The sequence below is a fragment of the Anomaloglossus baeobatrachus genome, unplaced genomic scaffold (assembly GCF_048569485.1).
Source record: "Anomaloglossus baeobatrachus isolate aAnoBae1 unplaced genomic scaffold, aAnoBae1.hap1 Scaffold_2853, whole genome shotgun sequence".
NCBI lineage: Eukaryota > Metazoa > Chordata > Amphibia > Anura > Aromobatidae > Anomaloglossus > Anomaloglossus baeobatrachus.
The window spans coordinates 65,545-72,512 of record NW_027442318.1 but is presented as its reverse complement, the minus strand read 5'-3'; the positions used below and the strand labels follow the sequence as shown (position 1 = coordinate 72,512).

Sequence of the window (6,968 nt, the reverse complement as noted above, 5' to 3'; positions counted from 1 at the left end):
TCAGGCAGCCTGTCCTGTCCTGTCCTGTCCGTCCGTCTTTTTGTATCATGAATTGGAAAGACTGCAAGGGGGAGGGGAGGTGCTTGTGTCCAAAAGGAGGAGTTATTCAGATTCATTGCAGTGGGCGGCGGCTGCAAAAAGCACCATTCTTCTTGTTTTTGCTCTGCAAAACAGCCTTTTCAAGGGTTGGCTTGGGTGACAAAATGTCTTCTGTAGGCGTGGGTTTGTCTCCCTCTCCCTAAGATGTGTCCGGTATAGGCCAGGGTGCCACTCAAGGCCGTAACCAATTCGGGTTATAGCTTCTCGGCCTTTTGGCTAAGATCAAGTGTAGTTTCGGAGGACGCTACCTTGGTCGGTACTGGAAGGTGCCTGGGATTGCATGTCTGCCGGCCTTGAGGAAGTGTGTGCGCCTTCTGGTGACACATAGCCCTCTTGTGCCTGGACGGTTCCCAGGCAACGGGAGGCGATCACCTTTGTTATTTTGAAGTCCTACTGATAAACAGAAAAAAAAAAAAATTAAATCTGTTCTTATCAGTTTAATATCTGATACGTCCCCTCTCTGGGGACCATATATTAAATGGATTTTTAGAACAAGGAGATGGAAAAAATCTTGCTCTGTCCACTGCACGCATTGACCTGGTATTGCAGTACCTCCAGGACCGGTACACCCCTTCTTAACCCAGTTTCCAAAAGCAGAACTCAATTCACCTGATTCAAATGAGCCCCATTAGTTAATTGAAAGAAAGCAAAAACTTTATATGCACCTCAATTTGGCCAATTCACTTTTCACACTTTCACCCTTTTTTTTATCTTTCACACCTTTTACTTGCTTTATTGATGCAAAAAGCTGTGCCAAATAGCAAACTCATCTCCACTCAACTTGACCAACTCTGCTATGTCCCGTGCAGTATCTTATTCTCAGTCTTATCTAGATCATTTGCAATTGAATAGAATAGATCCCTTTTGGCTGCTTATGACTGTGTAAAATATGTAGTTTTACTGGGCTGGGATGAGAGAATCCATTGAAGCATGGTGTAGGGATTGTGGTTCCTGTGTGCTAAGAAGAGAGGCTGGCACCAGCCAGAAAGCCCCATTGCAGCCAATAATCACTTAATAACTTTTTCAACTTGTCATCATATGGGAGGCCTTCCATTCCTTGTAGTAGTCTAGTTGCCCACCTTTGAACTGACTCTAACTTCTGAATGTCCTTATTAAAATGTGGAGCCCAAAACTGGTTCCCATATTCCAGATGTAGCCTTACAAGTGATTTATAGAGGTGTAACAATACGTTGGGATCACGGGATCTAATCTCCCTTTTTATACACCCTAAAATCTTGTCCCAAGCAGCATTCCATCAGCCTCTGGAAGGTTCCTGGCGCATTGCACAGCTCGAAGGGCATGCTTTTGAACTCGCAGAGACCCATAGGGGTGGCGAAGGCGGTCTTCTCCCGGTCTGCCTCAGCAACGGACACTTGCCAATAGTGACTAGTGAGATCAAGGGTAGAAAAATAATTTGCAGTTCTCAATGCAGCTAGCGATTCCTCAATACGGGGAGTGGTGCCGTCCTTCTTTTTTAACAGGATCAACAGAGCTGCCCAAAGGCTACAACTGTCACGGATAACCCCAGCCGCCTTCATGTTGCTCAACATGTACTTGGTACACTGGCAATGTGAAGGTGGTATTGGCTTATAGCTCTCTTTGATGGGTGGGTGTGCACCTGTGGGGATGTGGTGTTGGACCCCTTTTATTCCCCCAAAATCTAGCGGGCTTCCCACCGGTAACCCGCTCCCCAGCTTGGATGGATGCTGAGGGAGCCCCTTTTGCCCGCAGGCTCTGGCCCTGGGAACTGTAGCCTTGGCGGTGACTGTGCTTCCCTCTACGGTGTGAGCTGTTGCCTTCAATCGGGTCTTGACTGCTGGGAAACCCTGGAGGTTCCTGTCGCTAACGGATTTGACCGGTTTTACGGCGACTCCTAGCCTGGTCGGGGTCCGTAGGCCCTGCCGGATGGTGCTGGCTTCTCTTCACTCCCCGATCTGGTACCGGCGGGCCACCGCCCATCCCCGGTCCGTACGGTTCACTCCAATCAGCCTCTCCTGCAGAAGGTCACCACCGTCTGCCAACCTTGCTGAGTGCCCGGGCCACACACCCGGACACGGTCAGTCTCCTCTCCTCTTCACTTCTCTAACTCCAAAACTGATCTCTAATCTGACTCCTTTTCCCGCCTCCAGGACTGTGAACTCCTCGGTGGGTGGGATCAACCGCCTGGCCCACCCCCTGGTGTGGACATCAGCCCCTGGAGGAAGGCAACTAGGATTTGTGTTTAGCTTCGGTGTGCCTAGCCGGAGTGTAGAGTGTGTTGGTGTAGTACCTGTGACGACCTGGCTTGTCCAGGGCGCCCATGTGGGGTGTTGGCAGTGTATTTGCGCCTGCGTTCAAAGGTTTGCTGAATGGATAACTGAACGCTGCGCTGGGACAAGGACGTGCTTGATGATGGTGTTATTTCTGAGTAGGCAACTGCAGGTGCAGGACCGGAGGAGGCTTGTTCGCAGGCAGCATGGACAGGGGATTGGCTCGCATGCACAACCAGCGAAGACGTAGCAGTGACATTAGCAAGCACTGCTCCTCAACTGTGTTGTACTTCCCACAAAGTCGGGTGCTTGGCTGACATGTGCCTGATCATGCTGGTGGTGGTCAGGCTGCTAGTTTTGGTACCCCTGCTGATGCTGGCACGGCAGGTGTTGCAAATGGCCTTTTTAGAATCATCTGGATCCAACTTAAAAAACTGCCAGACTCGGGAAGACCTAACATTTGTACAGGCACCTTGTGTCGTGTTGTTGTTCCGGGGAACGGTTGCCTGACTTCTGCCTGGAGCCACCACCCTGCTTCTTACTGCCTGTTGGGATGCTACGCCTCCCTCCCCCTGTGCACTGCTGTCCTCGCTCTGCATATCCTCCTGCCAGGTTGGGTCAGTTACTGGATCATCCACCACGTCGTCTTCCTCTTCCGCACCCTGCTCCTCCTCCTGACTTCCTGACAATTGTGTCTCATCATCGTCCACCCCTTGTTGAGACACGTTGCCAACTTCGTGAGAACGTGGCTGCTCAAATATTTGGCCATCTGTACATACGATCTCCTCATGACCCACTTCAACATGAGCTGGCGAGAGGCCAGAATGTGCGAATGGAAATGTGAACAGCTCTTCCGAGTGTCCAAGTGTGGGATCATTAATGTCCGAGGACGTGTACTCAGCCTTGTGGTAGGAAGGAGGATCAGGTTCTGAAATGTGCGGTGCAGTATCACGGCTACTGACACTTGACCGTGTGGAAGACAGAGTGTTTGTGGTGGTGCCAATCTGACTGGAAGCATTATCCGCTATCCAACTAACAACCTGTTGACACTGGTCTTGGTTCAAGAGCGGTGTACTGCTGCGGTCCCCAAGAATTTGGGACAGGACGTGCGAGCGACTAGATGTGGCCCTTTGTTGTGGCAAAATTAGAGCTTGCCCACGACCTCGGCCTCTGCCTGCACCACCATCACGTCCACTTCCTTGTTCCTTGCCAACGCCCTTGCGCATTTTGCAATGCTGTGCTGACGTGTATTCACTAGACTTGGGCGTTATATCAAAGTTTGTGCAAATTGTGCACCTGTACGCTGCCACCGACAGGCACACACGTGCGGTTTTTAAATGCAAGCACGGACGCACTAAGAACCTAACAGGTTTTAGGAGCAAAAATTAATGACGAGAACTCTGACACTATCAGCCACTGCTGACTGACGTGTATTATACACTACACTTGTGCGTTATATAATAGTTTGGTAAAAACGCACACAAGTGCACCTGTACGCTGCCACCGACAGGCACACACGTGCGGTTTTTAAATGCAAGCACGGACGCACTAAGAACCTAACACAGGTTTTAGGAGCAAAAATTAATGACGAGAACTCTGACACTATCAGCCACTGCTGACTGACGTGTATTATACACTACACTTGTGCGTTATATAATAGTTTGGTAAAAACGCACACAAGTGCACCTGTACGCTGCCACCGACAGGCACACACGTGCGGTTTTTAAATGCAAGCACGGACGCACTAAGAACCTAACACAGGTTTTAGGAGCAAAAATTAATGACGAGAACTCTGACACTATCAGCCACTGCTGACTGACGTGTATTATACACTACACTTGTGCGTTATATAATAGTTTGGTAAAAACGCACACAAGTGCACCTGTACGCTGCCACCGACAGGCACACACGTGCGGTTTTTAAATGCAAGCACGGACGCACTAAGAACCTAACACAGGTTTTAGGAGCAAAAATTAATGACGAGAACTCTGACACTATCAGCCACTGCTGACTGACGTGTATTATACACTACACTTGTGCGTTATATAATAGTTTGGTAAAAACGCACACAAGTGCACCTGTACGCTGCCACCGACAGGCACACACGTGCGGTTTTTAAATGCAAGCACGGACGCACTAAGAACCTAACAGGTTTTAGGAGCGACAATTGCTGAGAAGTCTGACACTATCAGGACTGTTTTAGACTGTGTACACCAGCCCCAGATATGATGAAGGCTGGTATACGGTCACCACTAGGAATGGCTATATACCCTGCCTGCCTGCCTGCCTGCCTGCCTGTATACTGCTACAATAGTCCTGACAAGGACTCTTTTGGTCACTAGCCTGTATTCCAACCTGGCTATACCCTGCCTGTATACAGCAACAATAGTCCTGAGAAGGACTCTGCTACTGTACTCCGACCTGGCTATACCCTGCCTGCCTGTATACAACTAGAATAGTCCTGAGAAGGACTTTTGGTCACACTGTTTGCAGCCCTGCTACGGAAATAGCTATAAAGGGCCGCAAACCTTTCCCTGAAGCAGCGACCCTCTCCCTGCACTGACTGTCTGGATAGCTGTGAGCAGAGCACAGCGCGCCCGCCGGTATAAAGGCTCGGTCACGCTGTGCAGGCCGGCCAATCACTGCAATTCCACAACTAACAGGGCTGTGGCATTGCAGTGGTCTGCCAGCCAATCCCTGCATGAGGGCTGGCTCTCAAAAGAGCGCCAACATGCAGGGATGAAGACCACGAGTACAGCACGAGTATCGCGAGATTACTCGGTCCCCGTCGAGTAGACCGAGTACAGTGATACTCGTGCGAGTACCGAGTAGTAACAAGCATGCTCGCTCATCACTATTTATTAGTAAAATGGCTTACACTCCCCTTTTTTCCACTTTTTTCTTCACTACTTTTATAAAGAAATTTTTCCTTTCTTTATTCTTAATGCAATTTTATATAGCAACACCACCATTTTTTGCCACGAACATAATTTTTCTTGTCCGTCATCCCGTTCACCCTTACAGGGTTGTGGACAGATGCACTTGTCACTACACTTCTAAGACTCAATACAGGGTCTGGAGCTCAATGCTCCCTTTTTGTTTTTTTTTTCTTCTTTTTTTCTTTTTTTCATTTTGTCCTTCTTCTTCTTCTTTTTCTGATTTTTGTCTCAAAAAGCTGATGAAATTTGAAACACTATACCCCAGTGATTTTATAAATGTTTCTCAATATATCACTTGAGAACTTTTATGGCCGGTATTGTAACAGTTGACCATCCCGGCAGTATTTGAAATACAGCAGTCAGTCCTCTGACGTAGCTCCATATGTGTATATATAGAGGTTCTTCCTCCTTTGATTGCATACTGTTCTTTTTTTGCCCTGATGAAGGAGACAGTGATCTCTGAAACACATTGACCGGAAAAAAGAATAAAGAGATGAAATAATTAACATCAGTTTCCTTTGGTGACAGCGCAGCACGCACCCGATTTTCCTCCTATACGTTATTGCTCTTCTACTAGGGGCTGCGGCTGTCGCCATTTGTAACGTGCATTTAGGGGTTGTGACTGGCACAACCTTAATAGGTGAGTGCAACTACTATTAATTATTTGTTACCTTACCAGGTAAGACCCTAATTTGTGCGTCTGCTCCAGAGTTATTTCCCTGATTATTAATATCTGACAGGCAGTGATTGATCCTGCATTCTCACCTTCCTCTCTGTTGCACATTCTTATTGTTCCTATATGCTCTCTATTTCCATCAGACTTTTTTTGTCCTTCGGTGGGGCTCTAACATATGTGCACCATTTATTATTTATTTTTATGGATTCCTTTCTTTTTTCATGCTAGCGTTCATTATGCAGTAGTCATTCATGATATATCTTATATTTGTGAATCCATTAGGGCTCTATATGTCTGGTGCATCACATTGGGTCTTTTCAGTGCACAATAGGCACCTTTTTCTGTTATGCTCTGCTGCCACCTTATGGACATCCTATCAGTGATGCCAGAAAAAAATGGACATGTCTCCGTGCAGCAATCACGGACACGCGGGTACGCCGCACGGAGACACGTGCAGTGAAAAATCACTGATGTGTGAGCAGACCCATTCATTATAATGGATCTGCGTATCTCAGTGATTCTGTTATGTTTAAAAAAAAGCACAAACGTACCAGAATCACTGACGTGTGAAACAGGCCTTATAGTGTTTTGATTTATGTATGTATTATACAACTTCTGTGGATCTTGTATGAGTGACTTTTCTTCATTTTATTGGATTGTTTTAAAATATTGAAATAAAGTCACGCTTCCTATGCATCCTTTTGTATTCTGATTGGCTACTATAATACAGTTTTTAGGCACTGAGATCGATACCAGAGGCATGGTCTTCCGCTTACCAGAGGATAAGCTCAAAAGGCTAAGGGACATAATAGAAGGGTTTAGTGCTGTTAAGAAGGTGGCATTAAGATAAATGAAATATATCTTCTCGGTCTTCTCGTTTTCTTGCTGAGTTGTGCCAATGGACAGAGTTTTTTCTAGACATTTGCTATTGGAAACTCAGGGAACCAAAGCTCCTGGATAGAGTTGAGCGCGGTTCGTGGTTCGTGGTTCTCCAGTTCTAGGCTC

At 47.2% G+C, this 6,968-nt stretch overlaps 1 pseudogene; it reads left to right on the top strand.

Annotated features, from left to right (window-relative positions):
* The first annotated feature begins 466 nt into the window (after positions 1–466).
* On the top strand, positions 467–673 carry LOC142266464 (U2 spliceosomal RNA; annotated as a pseudogene).
* Positions 674–6,968: the final 6,295 nt, after the last annotated feature.